We start from the raw sequence: 20,159 nt of genomic DNA on the forward strand, positions 1-20,159 counted from the left end.
TGACTTTTCAAATTTTGAAGCTCGATAACTTCGGCAAATCAGGTCCAAATTTCTTAAACAAATTGTCAAATTGATCAACTCGACGAGATTTTGCAAATTCCACAACACATTATGATTGCATCTTGTTGAATTTCCAAGAAAAATAGTACATTATGTGGTCAAACACACTACTTTTGTGATTTTTCAAATTTTGAAGCTCGATAACTTCGGCAAATCAGGTCCAAATTTCTTAAACAAAGTGTCAAATTGATCAACTCGACGAGATCTTTAAGATGTCACAACACATCATGATTGCATCTTGTTGAATTTCCAAGAAAAATAGTACTTTATGTGCTCAAACACACAACTTTTTTGATTTTTCAAATTTTGAAGCTCGATAACTTTCGCAAATCAGGTCCAAATTTCTTAAACAAAGTGTCAAATTGATCAACTCGACGAGATTTTGCAGATTCCACAACACATCATGATTCCATCTTGTTGAATTTCCAAGAAAAATAGTACTTTATGTGCTCAAACACACAACTTTTGTGATTTTTCAAATTTTGAAGCTCGATAACTTCGGCAAATGAGGTCCAAATTTCTTAAACAAAGTGTCAAATTGAACAACTCGACGAGATCTTTAAGATATCACAACACAGCTTGATTCCATCTTGTTGAATTTCCAAGAAAAATAGTACTTTATGTGCTCAAACACACAACTTTTTTGATTTTTCAAATTTTGAAGCTCGATAACTTCCGCAAATCAGGTCCAAATTTCTTAAACAAAGTGTCAAATTGATCAACTCGACGAGATTTTGCAAATTCCACAACACATCATGATTGCATCTTGTTGAATTTCCAAGAAAAATAGTACTTTAGGTGCTCAAACACACAACTTTTTTGACTTTTCAAATTTTGAAGCTCGATAACTTCGGCAAATGAGGTCCAAATTTCTTAAACAAAGTGTCAAATTGATCAACTTGACGAGATCTTTAAGATGTCACAACACATCTTGATTCCATCTTGTGGAATTTCCAAGAAAAATAGTACTTTAGGTGCTCAAACACAGAACTTTTGTGATTTTTCAAATTTTGAAGCTCGATAACATCGGCAAATGAGGTCCAAATTTCTTAAACAAAGTGTCAAATTGATCAACTCGACGAGATCTTTAAGATGTCACAACACATCTTGATTCCATCTTGTTGAATTTCCAAGAAAAATAGTACATTATGTGCTCAAACACACAACTTTTGTGATTTTTCAAATTTTGAAGCTCGATAACTTCGGCAAATGAGGTACAAATTTCTTAAACAAAGTGTCAAATTGATCAACTCGACGAGATTTTGCAAATTCCACAACACATCATGATTGCATCTTGTTGAATTTCCAAGAAAAATAGTACTTTAGGTGCTCAAACACACAACTTTTTTGACTTTTCAAATTTTGAAGCTCGATAACTTCGGCAAATGAGGACCAAATTTGTTAAACAAAGAGTCGAATTCATCTGCTCAACGAGATCTTTAAGATGTCACAACACGTCTTGATTCCATCTTGTTGAATTTCCAAGAAAAATAGTATATTATGTGGTCAAACACACTACTTTTGTGACTTTTCAAATTTTGAAGCTCGATAACTTCGGAAAATGAGGACCAAATTTCTTAAACAAAGTGTCAAATTGATCAACTTGACGAGATTTTGCAGATTCCACAACACATCATGATTCCATCTTGTTGAATTTCCAAGAAAAATAGTACATTATGTGGTCAAACACACTACTTTTGTGATTTTTCAAATTTTGAAGCTCGATAACTTCGGCAAATGAGGTCCAAATTTCTTAAACAAAGTGTCAAATTGATCAACTCGACGAGATCTTTAAGATGTCACAACACATCTTGATTCCATCTTGTGGAATTTCCAAGAAAAATAGTACTTTAGGTGCTCAAACACACAACTTTTGTGATTTTTCAAAATTTGAAGCTCGATAACTTCGGCAAATGAGGTCCAAATTTCTTAAACAAAGTGTCAAATTGAACAACTCGACGAGATCTTTAAGATATCACAACACATCTTGATTCCATCTTGTGGAATTTCCAAGAAAAATAGTACATTATGTGGTCAAACACACAACTTTTGTGACTTTTCAAATTTTGAAGCTCGATAACTTCGGCAAATGAGGTCCAAATTTCTTAAACAAAGTGTCAAATTGAACAACTCGACGAGATCTTTAAGATGTCACAACACATCTTGATTCCATCTTGTGGAATTTCCAAGAAAAATAGTACATTATGTGGTCAAACACACTACTTTTGTGATTTTTCAAATTTTGAAGCTCGATAACTTCGGCAAATGAGGTCCAAATTTCTTAAACAAAGTGCCAAATTGAACAACTCGACGAGATCTTTAAGAAATCACAACACATCTTGATTCCATCTTGATGAATTTCCAAGAAAAATAGTACATTATGTGGTCAAACACACTACTTTTGTGATTTTTCAAATTTTGAAGCTCGATAACTTCGGCAAACCAGGTCCAAATTTCTTAAACAAAGTGTCAAATTGATCAACTCGACGAGATCTTTAAGATGTCACAACACATCTTGATTCCATCTTGTGGAATTTCCAAGAAAAATAGTACTTTAGGTGCTCAAACACACAACTTTTGTGATTTTTCAAATTTTGAAGCTCGATAACTTCGGCAGATCAGGTCCAAATTTCTTAAACTAAGTGTCAAATTGATCAACTCGACGAGATTTTGCAGATTCCACAAAACATCATGATTCCATCTTGTTGAATTTCCCAGAAAAATAGTACTTTATGTGCTCAAACACACAACTTTTTTGACTTTTCAAATTTTGAAGCTCGATAACTTCGGCAAATCAGGTCCAAATTTCTTAAACAAATTGTCAAATTGATCAACTCGACGAGATTTTGCAAATTCCACAACACATTATGATTGCATCTTGTTGAATTTCCAAGAAAAATAGTACATTATGTGGTCAAACACACTACTTTTGTGATTTTTCAAATTTTGAAGCTCGATAACTTCGGCAAATCAGGTCCAAATTTCTTAAACAAAGTGTCAAATTGATCAACTCGACGAGATCTTTAAGATGTCACAACACATCATGATTGCATCTTGTTGAATTTCCAAGAAAAATAGTACTTTAGGTGCTCAAACACACAACTTTTTTGACTTTTCAAATTTTGAAGCTCGATAACTTCGGCAAATGAGGTCCAAATTTCTTAAACAAAGTGTCAAATTGATCAACTCGACGAGATTTTGCAGATTCCACAACACATCATGAGTGCATCTTGTTGAATTTCCAAGAAAAATAGTACTTTATGTGCTCAAACACACAACTTTTTTGATTTTTCAAATTTTGAAGCTCGATAACTTCCGCAAATCAGGTCCAAATTTCTTAAACAAAGTGTCAAATTGATCAACTCGACGAGATTTTGCAGATTCCACAACACATCATGATTCCATCTTGTTGAATTTCCAAGAAAAATAGTACTTTAGGTGCTCAAACACACAACTTTTGTGATTTTTCAAATTTTGAAGCTCGATAACTTCGGCAGATCAGGTCCAAATTTCTTAAACAAAGTGTCAAATTGAACAACTCGACGAGATCTTTAAGATGTCACAACACATCTTGATTCCATCTCGATGAATTTCCAAGAAAAATAGTACATTATGTGGTCAAACACACTACTTTTGTGATTTTTCAAATTTTGAAGCTCGATAACTTCGGCAAACCAGGTCCAAATTTCTTAAACAAAGTGTCAAATTGATCAACTCGACGAGATCTTTAAGATGTCACAACACATCTTGATTCCATCTTGTGGAATTTCCAAGAAAAATAGTACTTTAGGTGCTCAAACACACAACTTTTTTGACTTTTCAAATTTTGAAGCTCGATAACTTCGGCAAATGAGGACCAAATTTGTTAAACAAAGAGTCGAATTCATCTGCTCAACGAGATCTTTAAGATGTCACAACACGTCTTGATTCCATCTTGTTGAATTTCCAAGAAAAATAGTATATTATGTGGTCAAACACACTACTTTTGTGACTTTTCAAATTTTGAAGCTCGATAACTTCGGAAAATGAGGACCAAATTTCTTAAACAAAGTGTCAAATTGATCAACTCGACGAGATTTTGCAGATTCCACAACACATCATGATTCCATCTTGTTGAATTTCCAAGAAAAATAGTACATTATGTGGTCAAACACACAACTTTTGTGATTTTTCAAATTTTGAAGCTCGATAACTTCGGCAAATGAGGTCCAAATTTCTTAAACAAAGTGTCAAATTGAACAACTCGACGAGATCTTTAAGATATCACAACACATCTTGATTCCATCTTGTGGAATTTCCAAGAAAAATAGTACATTATGTGGTCAAACACACAACTTTTGTGACTTTTCAAATTTTGAAGCTCGATAACTTCGGCAAATGAGGTCCAAATTTCTTAAACAAAGTGTCAAATTGAACAACTCGACGAGATCTTTAAGATATCACAACACATCTTGATTCCATCTTGTGGAATTTCCAAGAAAAATAGTACATTATGTGCTCAAACACACAACTTTTGTGATTTTTCAAATTTTGAAGCTCGATAACTTCGGCAAATGAGGTCCAAATTTCTTAAACAAAGTGTCAAATTGAACAACTCGACGAGATCTTTAAGATATCACAACACATCTTGATTCCATCTTGATGAATTTCCAAGAAAAATAGTACATTATGTGGTCAAACACACTACTTTTGTGATTTTTCAAATTTTGAAGCTCGATAACTTCGGCAAATGAGGTCCAAATTTCTTAAACAAAGTGTCAAATTGAACAACTCGACGAGATCTTTAAGATATCACAACACATCTTGATTCCATCTTGTGGAATTTCCAAGAAAAATAGTACATTATGTGGTCAAACACACAACTTTTGTGACTTTTCAAATTTTGAAGCTCGATAACTTCGGCAAATGAGGTCCAAATTTCTTAAACAAAGTGTCAAATTGAACAACTCGACGAGATCTTTAAGATATCACAACACATCTTGATTCCATCTTGTGGAATTTCCAAGAAAAATAGTACATTATGTGGTCAAACACACAACTTTTGTGACTTTTCAAATTTTGAAGCTCGATAACTTCGGCAAATGAGGTCCAAATTTCTTAAACAAAGTGTCAAATTGAACAACTCGACGAGATCTTTAAGATATCACAACACATCTTGATTCCATCTTGTGGAATTTCCAAGAAAAATAGTACATTATGTGGTCAAACACACTACTTTTGTGATTTTTCAAATTTTGAAGCTCGATAACTTCGGCAAATGAGGTCCAAATTTCTTAAACAAAGTGCCAAATTGAACAACTCGACGAGATCTTTAAGATATCACAACACATCTTGATTCCATCTTGTGGAATTTCCAAGAAAAATAGTACATTATGTGGTCAAACACACTACTTTTGTGATTTTTCAAATTTTGAAGCTCGATAACTTCGGCAAATGAGGTCCAAATTTCTTAAACAAAGTGTCAAATTGAACAACTCGACGAGATCTTTAAGATATCACAACACATCTTGATTCCATCTTGTGGAATTTCCAAGAAAAATAGTACATTATGTGGTCAAACACACAACTTTTGTGACTTTTCAAATTTTGAAGCTCGATAACTTCGGCAAATGAGGTCCAAATTTCTTAAACAAAGTGTCAAATTGAACAACTCGACGAGATCTTTAAGATATCACAACACATCTTGATTCCATCTTGTGGAATTTCCAAGAAAAATAGTACATTATGTGGTCAAACACACTACTTTTGTGATTTTTCAAATTTTGAAGCTCGATAACTTCGGCAAATGAGGTCCAAATTTCTTAAACAAAGTGTCAAATTGAACAACTCGACGAGATCTTTAAGATATCACAACACATCTTGATTCCATCTTGTGGAATTTCCAAGAAAAATAGTACATTATGTGGTCAAACACACAACTTTTGTGACTTTTCAAATTTTGAAGCTCGATAACTTCGGCAAATGAGGTCCAAATTTCTTAAACAAAGTGTCAAATTGAACAACTCGACGAGATCTTTAAGATATCACAACACATCTTGATTCCATCTTGTGGAATTTCCAAGAAAAATAGTACATTATGTGGTCAAACACACTACTTTTGTGATTTTTCAAATTTTGAAGCTCGATAACTTCGGCAAATGAGGTCCAAATTTCTTAAACAAAGTGCCAAATTGAACAACTCGACGAGATCTTTAAGAAATCACAACACATCTTGATTCCATCTTGATGAATTTCCAAGAAAAATAGTACATTATGTGGTCAAACACACTACTTTTGTGATTTTTCAAATTTTGAAGCTCGATAACTTCGGCAAACCAGGTCCAAATTTCTTAAACTAAGTGTCAAATTGATCAACTCGACGAGATTTTGCAGATTCCACAAAACATCATGATTCCATCTTGTTGAATTTCCCAGAAAAATAGTACTTTATGTGCTCAAACACACAACTTTTTTGACTTTTCAAATTTTGAAGCTCGATAACTTCGGCAAATCAGGTCCAAATTTCTTAAACAAATTGTCAAATTGATCAACTCGACGAGATTTTGCAAATTCCACAACACATTATGATTGCATCTTGTTGAATTTCCAAGAAAAATAGTACATTATGTGGTCAAACACACTACTTTTGTGATTTTTCAAATTTTGAAGCTCGATAACTTCGGCAAATCAGGTCCAAATTTCTTAAACAAAGTGTCAAATTGATCAACTCGACGAGATCTTTAAGATGTCACAACACATCATGATTGCATCTTGTTGAATTTCCAAGAAAAATAGTACTTTATGTGCTCAAACACACAACTTTTTTGATTTTTCAAATTTTGAAGCTCGATAACTTCGGCAAATCAGGTCCAAATTTCTTAAACAAAGTGTCAAATTGATCAACTCGACGAGATTTTGCAGATTCCACAACACATCATGATTCCATCTTGTTGAATTTCCAAGAAAAATAGTACTTTATGTGCTCAAACACACAACTTTTGTGATTTTTCAAATTTTGAAGCTCGATAACTTCGGCAAATGAGGTCCAAATTTCTTAAACAAAGTGTCAAATTGAACAACTCGACGAGATCTTTAAGATATCACAACACAGCTTGATTCCATCTTGTTGAATTTCCAAGAAAAATAGTACTTTATGTGCTCAAACACACAACTTTTTTGATTTTTCAAATTTTGAAGCTCGATAACTTCCGCAAATCAGGTCCAAATTTCTTAAACAAAGTGTCAAATTGATCAACTCGACGAGATTTTGCAAATTCCACAACACATCATGATTGCATCTTGTTGAATTTCCAAGAAAAATAGTACTTTAGGTGCTCAAACACACAACTTTTTTGACTTTTCAAATTTTGAAGCTCGATAACTTCGGCAAATGAGGACCAAATTTGTTAAACAAAGTGTCGAATTCATCTGCTCAACGAGATCTTTAAGATGTCACAACACGTCTTGATTCCATCTTGTTGAATTTCCAAGAAAAATAGTATATTATGTGGTCAAACACACTACTTTTGTGACTTTTCAAATTTTGAAGCTCGATAACTTCGGAAAATGAGGACCAAATTTCTTAAACAAAGTGTCAAATTGATCAACTTGACGAGATTTTGCAGATTCCACAACACATCATGATTCCATCTTGTTGAATTTCCAAGAAAAATAGTACATTATGTGGTCAAACACACTACTTTTGTGATTTTTCAAATTTTGAAGCTCGATAACTTCGGCAAATGAGGTCCAAATTTCTTAAACAAAGTGTCAAATTGATCAACTCGACGAGATCTTTAAGATGTCACAACACATCTTGATTCCATCTTGTTGAATTTCCAAGAAAAATAGTACATTATGTGCTCAAACACACAACTTTTGTGATTTTTCAAATTTTGAAGCTCGATAACTTCGGCAAATGAGGTACAAATTTCTTAAACAAAGTGTCAAATTGATCAACTCGACGAGATTTTGCAAATTCCACAACACATCATGATTGCATCTTGTTGAATTTCCAAGAAAAATAGTACTTTAGGTGCTCAAACACACAACTTTTTTGACTTTTCAAATTTTGAAGCTCGATAACTTCGGCAAATGAGGACCAAATTTGTTAAACAAAGAGTCGAATTCATCTGCTCAACGAGATCTTTAAGATGTCACAACACGTCTTGATTCCATCTTGTTGAATTTCCAAGAAAAATAGTATATTATGTGGTCAAACACACTACTTTTGTGACTTTTCAAATTTTGAAGCTCGATAACTTCGGAAAATGAGGACCAAATTTCTTAAACAAAGTGTCAAATTGATCAACTTGACGAGATTTTGCAGATTCCACAACACATCATGATTCCATCTTGTTGAATTTCCAAGAAAAATAGTACATTATGTGGTCAAACACACTACTTTTGTGATTTTTCAAATTTTGAAGCTCGATAACTTCGGCAAATGAGGTCCAAATTTCTTAAACAAAGTGTCAAATTGATCAACTCGACGAGATCTTTAAGATGTCACAACACATCTTGATTCCATCTTGTGGAATTTCCAAGAAAAATAGTACTTTAGGTGCTCAAACACACAACTTTTGTGATTTTTCAAAATTTGAAGCTCGATAACTTCGGCAAATGAGGTCCAAATTTCTTAAACAAAGTGTCAAATTGAACAACTCGACGAGATCTTTAAGATATCACAACACATCTTGATTCCATCTTGTGGAATTTCCAAGAAAAATAGTACATTATGTGGTCAAACACACAACTTTTGTGACTTTTCAAATTTTGAAGCTCGATAACTTCGGCAAATGAGGTCCAAATTTCTTAAACAAAGTGTCAAATTGAACAACTCGACGAGATCTTTAAGATGTCACAACACATCTTGATTCCATCTTGTGGAATTTCCAAGAAAAATAGTACATTATGTGGTCAAACACACTACTTTTGTGATTTTTCAAATTTTGAAGCTCGATAACTTCGGCAAATGAGGTCCAAATTTCTTAAACAAAGTGCCAAATTGAACAACTCGACGAGATCTTTAAGAAATCACAACACATCTTGATTCCATCTTGATGAATTTCCAAGAAAAATAGTACATTATGTGGTCAAACACACTACTTTTGTGATTTTTCAAATTTTGAAGCTCGATAACTTCGGCAAACCAGGTCCAAATTTCTTAAACAAAGTGTCAAATTGATCAACTCGACGAGATCTTTAAGATGTCACAACACATCTTGATTCCATCTTGTGGAATTTCCAAGAAAAATAGTACTTTAGGTGCTCAAACACACAACTTTTGTGATTTTTCAAATTTTGAAGCTCGATAACTTCGGCAGATCAGGTCCAAATTTCTTAAACTAAGTGTCAAATTGATCAACTCGACGAGATTTTGCAGATTCCACAAAACATCATGATTCCATCTTGTTGAATTTCCCAGAAAAATAGTACTTTATGTGCTCAAACACACAACTTTTTTGACTTTTCAAATTTTGAAGCTCGATAACTTCGGCAAATCAGGTCCAAATTTCTTAAACAAATTGTCAAATTGATCAACTCGACGAGATTTTGCAAATTCCACAACACATTATGATTGCATCTTGTTGAATTTCCAAGAAAAATAGTACATTATGTGGTCAAACACACTACTTTTGTGATTTTTCAAATTTTGAAGCTCGATAACTTCGGCAAATCAGGTCCAAATTTCTTAAACAAAGTGTCAAATTGATCAACTCGACGAGATCTTTAAGATGTCACAACACATCATGATTGCATCTTGTTGAATTTCCAAGAAAAATAGTACTTTAGGTGCTCAAACACACAACTTTTTTGACTTTTCAAATTTTGAAGCTCGATAACTTCGGCAAATGAGGTCCAAATTTCTTAAACAAAGTGTCAAATTGATCAACTCGACGAGATTTTGCAGATTCCACAACACATCATGAGTGCATCTTGTTGAATTTCCAAGAAAAATAGTACTTTATGTGCTCAAACACACAACTTTTTTGATTTTTCAAATTTTGAAGCTCGATAACTTCCGCAAATCAGGTCCAAATTTCTTAAACAAAGTGTCAAATTGATCAACTCGACGAGATTTTGCAGATTCCACAACACATCATGATTCCATCTTGTTGAATTTCCAAGAAAAATAGTACTTTAGGTGCTCAAACACACAACTTTTGTGATTTTTCAAATTTTGAAGCTCGATAACTTCGGCAGATCAGGTCCAAATTTCTTAAACAAAGTGTCAAATTGAACAACTCGACGAGATCTTTAAGATGTCACAACACATCTTGATTCCATCTTGTGGAATTTCCAAGAAAAATAGTACATTATGTGCTCAAACACACAACTTTTGTGATTTTTCAAATTTTGAAGCTCGATAACTTCGGCAAATGAGGTCCAAATTTCTTAAACAAAGTGTCAAATTGAACAACTCGACGAGATCTTTAAGATATCACAACACATCTTGATTCCATCTTGTTGAATTTCCAAGAAAAATAGTACATTATGTGGTCAAACACACTACTTTTGTGATTTTTCAAATTTTGAAGCTCGATAACTTCGGCAAATGAGGTCCAAATTTCTTAAACAAAGTGTCAAATTGATCAACTCGACGAGATCTTTAAGATGTCACAACACATCTTGATTCCATCTTGTGGAATTTCCAAGAAAAATAGTACATTATGTGCTCAAACACACAACTTTTGTGATTTTTCAAATTTTGAAGCTCGATAACTTCGGCAAATGAGGTCCAAATTTCTTAAACAAAGTGTCAAATTGAACAACTCGACGAGATCTTTAAGATATCACAACACATCTTGATTCCATCTTGTGGAATTTCCAAGAAAAATAGTACATTATGTGGTCAAACACACAACTTTTGTGACTTTTCAAATTTTGAAGCTCGATAACTTCGGCAAATGAGGTCCAAATTTCTTAAACAAAGTGTCAAATTGAACAACTCGACGAGATCTTTAAGATATCACAACACATCTTGATTCCATCTTGTGGAATTTCCAAGAAAAATAGTACATTATGTGGTCAAACACACTACTTTTGTGATTTTTCAAATTTTGAAGCTCGATAACTTCGGCAAATGAGGTCCAAATTTCTTAAACAAAGTGCCAAATTGAACAACTCGACGAGATCTTTAAGAAATCACAACACATCTTGATTCCATCTTGATGAATTTCCAAGAAAAATAGTACATTATGTGGTCAAACACACTACTTTTGTGATTTTTCAAATTTTGAAGCTCGATAACTTCGGCAAACCAGGTCCAAATTTCTTAAACTAAGTGTCAAATTGATCAACTCGACGAGATTTTGCAGATTCCACAAAACATCATGATTCCATCTTGTTGAATTTCCCAGAAAAATAGTACTTTATGTGCTCAAACACACAACTTTTTTGACTTTTCAAATTTTGAAGCTCGATAACTTCGGCAAATCAGGTCCAAATTTCTTAAACAAATTGTCAAATTGATCAACTCGACGAGATTTTGCAAATTCCACAACACATTATGATTGCATCTTGTTGAATTTCCAAGAAAAATAGTACATTATGTGGTCAAACACACTACTTTTGTGATTTTTCAAATTTTGAAGCTCGATAACTTCGGCAAATCAGGTCCAAATTTCTTAAACAAAGTGTCAAATTGATCAACTCGACGAGATCTTTAAGATGTCACAACACATCATGATTGCATCTTGTTGAATTTCCAAGAAAAATAGTACTTTATGTGCTCAAACACACAACTTTTTTGATTTTTCAAATTTTGAAGCTCGATAACTTCGGCAAATCAGGTCCAAATTTCTTAAACAAAGTGTCAAATTGATCAACTCGACGAGATTTTGCAGATTCCACAACACATCATGATTCCATCTTGTTGAATTTCCAAGAAAAATAGTACTTTATGTGCTCAAACACACAACTTTTGTGATTTTTCAAATTTTGAAGCTCGATAACTTCGGCAAATGAGGTCCAAATTTCTTAAACAAAGTGTCAAATTGAACAACTCGACGAGATCTTTAAGATATCACAACACAGCTTGATTCCATCTTGTTGAATTTCCAAGAAAAATAGTACTTTATGTGCTCAAACACACAACTTTTTTGATTTTTCAAATTTTGAAGCTCGATAACTTCCGCAAATCAGGTCCAAATTTCTTAAACAAAGTGTCAAATTGATCAACTCGACGAGATTTTGCAAATTCCACAACACATCATGATTGCATCTTGTTGAATTTCCAAGAAAAATAGTACTTTAGGTGCTCAAACACACAACTTTTTTGACTTTTCAAATTTTGAAGCTCGATAACTTCGGCAAATGAGGACCAAATTTGTTAAACAAAGTGTCGAATTCATCTGCTCAACGAGATCTTTAAGATGTCACAACACGTCTTGATTCCATCTTGTTGAATTTCCAAGAAAAATAGTATATTATGTGGTCAAACACACTACTTTTGTGACTTTTCAAATTTTGAAGCTCGATAACTTCGGAAAATGAGGACCAAATTTCTTAAACAAAGTGTCAAATTGATCAACTTGACGAGATTTTGCAGATTCCACAACACATCATGATTCCATCTTGTTGAATTTCCAAGAAAAATAGTACTTTAGGTGCTCAAACACACAACTTTTGTGATTTTTCAAATTTTGAAGCTCGATAACTTCGGCAGATCAGGTCCAAATTTCTTAAACAAAGTGTCAAATTGAACAACTCGACGAGATCTTTAAGATGTCACAACACATCTTGATTCCATCTTGTGGAATTTCCAAGAAAAATAGTACATTATGTGCTCAAACACACAACTTTTGTGATTTTTCAAATTTTGAAGCTCGATAACTTCGGCAAATGAGGTCCAAATTTCTTAAACAAAGTGTCAAATTGAACAACTCGACGAGATCTTTAAGATATCACAACACATCTTGATTCCATCTTGTTGAATTTCCAAGAAAAATAGTACATTATGTGGTCAAACACACTACTTTTGTGATTTTTCAAATTTTGAAGCTCGATAACTTCGGCAAATGAGGTCCAAATTTCTTAAACAAAGTGTCAAATTGATCAACTCGACGAGATCTTTAAGATGTCACAACACATCTTGATTCCATCTTGTTGAATTTCCAAGAAAAATAGTACATTATGTGCTCAAACACACAACTTTTGTGATTTTTCAAATTTTGAAGCTCGATAACTTCGGCAAATGAGGTACAAATTTCTTAAACAAAGTGTCAAATTGATCAACTCGACGAGATTTTGCAAATTCCACAACACATCATGATTGCATCTTGTTGAATTTCCAAGAAAAATAGTACTTTAGGTGCTCAAACACACAACTTTTTTGACTTTTCAAATTTTGAAGCTCGATAACTTCGGCAAATGAGGACCAAATTTGTTAAACAAAGAGTCGAATTCATCTGCTCAACGAGATCTTTAAGATGTCACAACACGTCTTGATTCCATCTTGTTGAATTTCCAAGAAAAATAGTATATTATGTGGTCAAACACACTACTTTTGTGACTTTTCAAATTTTGAAGCTCGATAACTTCGGAAAATGAGGACCAAATTTCTTAAACAAAGTGTCAAATTGATCAACTTGACGAGATTTTGCAGATTCCACAACACATCATGATTCCATCTTGTTGAATTTCCAAGAAAAATAGTACATTATGTGGTCAAACACACTACTTTTGTGATTTTTCAAATTTTGAAGCTCGATAACTTCGGCAAATGAGGTCCAAATTTCTTAAACAAAGTGTCAAATTGATCAACTCGACGAGATCTTTAAGATGTCACAACACATCTTGATTCCATCTTGTGGAATTTCCAAGAAAAATAGTACTTTAGGTGCTCAAACACACAACTTTTGTGATTTTTCAAAATTTGAAGCTCGATAACTTCGGCAAATGAGGTCCAAATTTCTTAAACAAAGTGTCAAATTGAACAACTCGACGAGATCTTTAAGATATCACAACACATCTTGATTCCATCTTGTGGAATTTCCAAGAAAAATAGTACATTATGTGGTCAAACACACAACTTTTGTGACTTTTCAAATTTTGAAGCTCGATAACTTCGGCAAATGAGGTCCAAATTTCTTAAACAAAGTGTCAAATTGAACAACTCGACGAGATCTTTAAGATGTCACAACACATCTTGATTCCATCTTGTGGAATTTCCAAGAAAAATAGTACATTATGTGGTCAAACACACTACTTTTGTGATTTTTCAAATTTTGAAGCTCGATAACTTCGGCAAATGAGGTCCAAATTTCTTAAACAAAGTGCCAAATTGAACAACTCGACGAGATCTTTAAGAAATCACAACACATCTTGATTCCATCTTGATGAATTTCCAAGAAAAATAGTACATTATGTGGTCAAACACACTACTTTTGTGATTTTTCAAATTTTGAAGCTCGATAACTTCGGCAAACCAGGTCCAAATTTCTTAAACAAAGTGTCAAATTGATCAACTCGACGAGATCTTTAAGATGTCACAACACATCTTGATTCCATCTTGTGGAATTTCCAAGAAAAATAGTACTTTAGGTGCTCAAACACACAACTTTTGTGATTTTTCAAATTTTGAAGCTCGATAACTTCGGCAGATCAGGTCCAAATTTCTTAAACTAAGTGTCAAATTGATCAACTCGACGAGATTTTGCAGATTCCACAAAACATCATGATTCCATCTTGTTGAATTTCCCAGAAAAATAGTACTTTATGTGCTCAAACACACAACTTTTTTGACTTTTCAAATTTTGAAGCTCGATAACTTCGGCAAATCAGGTCCAAATTTCTTAAACAAATTGTCAAATTGATCAACTCGACGAGATTTTGCAAATTCCACAACACATTATGATTGCATCTTGTTGAATTTCCAAGAAAAATAGTACATTATGTGGTCAAACACACTACTTTTGTGATTTTTCAAATTTTGAAGCTCGATAACTTCGGCAAATCAGGTCCAAATTTCTTAAACAAAGTGTCAAATTGATCAACTCGACGAGATCTTTAAGATGTCACAACACATCATGATTGCATCTTGTTGAATTTCCAAGAAAAATAGTACTTTAGGTGCTCAAACACACAACTTTTTTGACTTTTCAAATTTTGAAGCTCGATAACTTCGGCAAATGAGGTCCAAATTTCTTAAACAAAGTGTCAAATTGATCAACTCGACGAGATTTTGCAGATTCCACAACACATCATGAGTGCATCTTGTTGAATTTCCAAGAAAAATAGTACTTTATGTGCTCAAACACACAACTTTTTTGATTTTTCAAATTTTGAAGCTCGATAACTTCCGCAAATCAGGTCCAAATTTCTTAAACAAAGTGTCAAATTGATCAACTCGACGAGATTTTGCAGATTCCACAACACATCATGATTCCATCTTGTTGAATTTCCAAGAAAAATAGTACTTTAGGTGCTCAAACACACAACTTTTGTGATTTTTCAAATTTTGAAGCTCGATAACTTCGGCAGATCAGGTCCAAATTTCTTAAACAAAGTGTCAAATTGAACAACTCGACGAGATCTTTAAGATGTCACAACACATCTTGATTCCATCTCGATGAATTTCCAAGAAAAATAGTACATTATGTGGTCAAACACACTACTTTTGTGATTTTTCAAATTTTGAAGCTCGATAACTTCGGCAAACCAGGTCCAAATTTCTTAAACAAAGTGTCAAATTGATCAACTCGACGAGATCTTTAAGATGTCACAACACATCTTGATTCCATCTTGTGGAATTTCCAAGAAAAATAGTACTTTAGGTGCTCAAACACACAACTTTTTTGACTTTTCAAATTTTGAAGCTCGATAACTTCGGCAAATGAGGACCAAATTTGTTAAACAAAGAGTCGAATTCATCTGCTCAACGAGATCTTTAAGATGTCACAACACGTCTTGATTCCATCTTGTTGAATTTCCAAGAAAAATAGTATATTATGTGGTCAAACACACTACTTTTGTGACTTTTCAAATTTTGAAGCTCGATAACTTCGGAAAATGAGGACCAAATTTCTTAAACAAAGTGTCAAATTGATCAACTCGACGAGATTTTGCAGATTCCACAACACATCATGATTCCATCTTGTTGAATTTCCAAGAAAAATAGTACATTATGTGGTCAAACACACTACTTTTGTGATTTTTCAAATTTTGAAGCTCGATAACTTCGGCAAATGAGGTCCAAATTTCTTAAACAAAGTGTCAAATTGATCAACTCGACGAGATCTTTAAGATGTCACAACACATCTTGATTCCATCTTGTGGAATTTCCAAGAAAAATAGTACATTATGTGCTCAAACACACAACTTTTGTGATTTTTCAAATTTTGAAGCTCGATAACTTCGGCAAATGAGGTCCAAATTTCTTAAACAAAGTGTCAAATTGAACAACTCGACGAGATCTTTAAGATATCACAACACATCTTGATTCCATCTTGTGGAATTTCCAAGAAAAATAGTACATTATGTGGTCAAACACACAACTTTTGTGACTTTTCAAATTTTGAAGCTCGATAACTTCGGCAAATGAGGTCCAAATTTCTTAAACAAAGTGTCAAATTGAACAACTCGACGAGATCTTTAAGATATCACAACACATCTTGATTCCATCTTGTGGAATTTCCAAGAAAAATAGTACATTATGTGGTCAAACACACTACTTTTGTGATTTTTCAAATTTTGAAGCTCGATAACTTCGGCAAATGAGGTCCAAATTTCTTAAACAAAGTGCCAAATTGAACAACTCGACGAGATCTTTAAGAAATCACAACACATCTTGATTCCATCTTGATGAATTTCCAAGAAAAATAGTACATTATGTGGTCAAACACACTACTTTTGTGATTTTTCAAATTTTGAAGCTCGATAACTTCGGCAAACCAGGTCCAAATTTCTTAAACTAAGTGTCAAATTGATCAACTCGACGAGATTTTGCAGATTCCACAAAACATCATGATTCCATCTTGTTGAATTTCCCAGAAAAATAGTACTTTATGTGCTCAAACACACAACTTTTTTGACTTTTCAAATTTTGAAGCTCGATAACTTCGGCAAATCAGGTCCAAATTTCTTAAACAAATTGTCAAATTGATCAACTCGACGAGATTTTGCAAATTCCACAACACATTATGATTGCATCTTGTTGAATTTCCAAGAAAAATAGTACATTATGTGGTCAAACACACTACTTTTGTGATTTTTCAAATTTTGAAGCTCGATAACTTCGGCAAATCAGGTCCAAATTTCTTAAACAAAGTGTCAAATTGATCAACTCGACGAGATCTTTAAGATGTCACAACACATCATGATTGCATCTTGTTGAATTTCCAAGAAAAATAGTACTTTATGTGCTCAAACACACAACTTTTTTGATTTTTCAAATTTTGAAGCTCGATAACTTCGGCAAATCAGGTCCAAATTTCTTAAACAAAGTGTCAAATTGATCAACTCGACGAGATTTTGCAGATTCCACAACACATCATGATTCCATCTTGTTGAATTTCCAAGAAAAATAGTACTTTATGTGCTCAAACACACAACTTTTGTGATTTTTCAAATTTTGAAGCTCGATAACTTCGGCAAATGAGGTCCAAATTTCTTAAACAAAGTGTCAAATTGAACAACTCGACGAGATCTTTAAGATATCACAACACAGCTTGATTCCATCTTGTTGAATTTCCAAGAAAAATAGTACTTTATGTGCTCAAACACACAACTTTTTTGATTTTTCAAATTTTGAAGCTCGATAACTTCCGCAAATCAGGTCCAAATTTCTTAAACAAAGTGTCAAATTGATCAACTCGACGAGATTTTGCAAATTCCACAACACATCATGATTGCATCTTGTTGAATTTCCAAGAAAAATAGTACTTTAGGTGCTCAAACACACAACTTTTTTGACTTTTCAAATTTTGAAGCTCGATAACTTCGGCAAATGAGGACCAAATTTGTTAAACAAAGTGTCGAATTCATCTGCTCAACGAGATCTTTAAGATGTCACAACACGTCTTGATTCCATCTTGTTGAATTTCCAAGAAAAATAGTATATTATGTGGTCAAACACACTACTTTTGTGACTTTTCAAATTTTGAAGCTCGATAACTTCGGAAAATGAGGACCAAATTTCTTAAACAAAGTGTCAAATTGATCAACTTGACGAGATTTTGCAGATTCCACAACACATCATGATTCCATCTTGTTGAATTTCCAAGAAAAATAGTACATTATGTGGTCAAACACACTACTTTTGTGATTTTTCAAATTTTGAAGCTCGATAACTTCGGCAAATGAGGTCCAAATTTCTTAAACAAAGTGTCAAATTGATCAACTCGACGAGATCTTTAAGATGTCACAACACATCTTGATTCCATCTTGTGGAATTTCCAAGAAAAATAGTACATTATGTGCTCAAACACACAACTTTTGTGATTTTTCAAATTTTGAAGCTCGATAACTTCGGCAAATGAGGTCCAAATTTCTTAAACAAAGTGTCAAATTGAACAACTCGACGAGATCTTTAAGATATCACAACACATCTTGATTCCATCTTGTGGAATTTCCAAGAAAAATAGTGCATTATGTGGTCAAACACACAACTTTTGTGACTTTTCAAATTTTGAAGCTCGATAACTTCGGCAAATGAGGTCCAAATTTCTTAAACAAAGTGTCAAATTGAACAACTCGACGAGATCTTTAAGATATCACAACACATCTTGATTCCATCTTGTGGAATTTCCAAGAAAAATAGTACATTATGTGGTCAAACACACAACTTTTGTGACTTTTCAAATTTTGAAGCTCGATAACTTCGGCAAATGAGGTCCAAATTTCTTAAACAAAGTGTCAAATTGATCAACTCGACGAGATCTTTAAGATGTCACAACACATCTTGATTCCATCTTGTGGAATTTCCAAGAAAAATAGTACTTTAGGTGCTCAAACACACAACTTTTGTGATTTTTCAAATTTTGAAGCTCGATAACTTCGGCAAATCAGGTCCAAATTTCTTAAACAAAGTGTCAAATTGATCAACTCGACGAGATTTTGCAAATTCCACAACACATCATGATTGCATCTTGTTGAATTTCCAAGAAAAATAGTACTTTAGGTGCTCAAACACACAACTTTTTTGACTTTTCAAATTTTGAAGCTCGATAACTTCAGCAAATGAGGTCCAAATTTCTTAAACAAAGTGTCAAATTGATCAACTCGACGAGATTTTGCAGATTCCACAACACATCATGATTGCATCTTGTTGAATTTCCAAGAAAAATAGTACTTTATGTGCTCAAACACACAACTTTTTTGATTTTTCAAATTTTGAAGCTCGATAACTTCCGCAAATCAGGTCCAAATTTCTTAAACAAAGTGTCAAATTGATCAACTCGACGAGATTTTGCAGATTCCACAACACATCATGATTCCATCTTGTTGAATTTCCAAGAAAAATAGTACTTTATGTGCTCAAACACACAACTTTTGTGATTTTTCAAATTTTGAAGCTCGATAACTTCGGCAAATGAGGTCCAAATTTCTTAAACAAAGTGTCAAATTGAACAACTCGACGAGATCTTTAAGATATCACAACACAGCTTGATTCCATCTTGTTGAATTTCCAAGAAAAATAGTACTTTATGTGCTCAAACACACAACTTTTTTGATTTTTCAAATTTTGAAGCTCGATAACTTCCGCAAATCAGGTCCAAATTTCTTAAACAAAGTGTCAAATTGATCAACTCGACGAGATTTTGCAGATTCCACAACACATCATGATTCCATCTTGTTGAATTTCCAAAAAAAATAGTACTTTATGTGCTCAAACACACAACTTTTGTGATTTTTCAAATTTTGAAGCTCGATAACTTCGGCAAATGAGGTCCAAATTTCTTAAACAAAGTGTCAAATTGAACAACTCGACGAGATCTTTAAGATATCACAACACAGCTTGATTCCATCTTGTTGAATTTCCAAGAAAAATAGTACTTTATGTGCTCAAACACACAACTTTTTTGATTTTTCAAATTTTGAAGCTCGATAACTTCGGCAAATCAGGTCCAAATTTCTTAAACAAAGTGTCAAATTGATCAACTCGACGAGATTTTGCA

Source organism: Euwallacea fornicatus, unplaced genomic scaffold (genome assembly GCF_040115645.1).
Source record: "Euwallacea fornicatus isolate EFF26 unplaced genomic scaffold, ASM4011564v1 scaffold_63, whole genome shotgun sequence".
Lineage (NCBI taxonomy): Eukaryota > Metazoa > Arthropoda > Insecta > Coleoptera > Curculionidae > Euwallacea > Euwallacea fornicatus.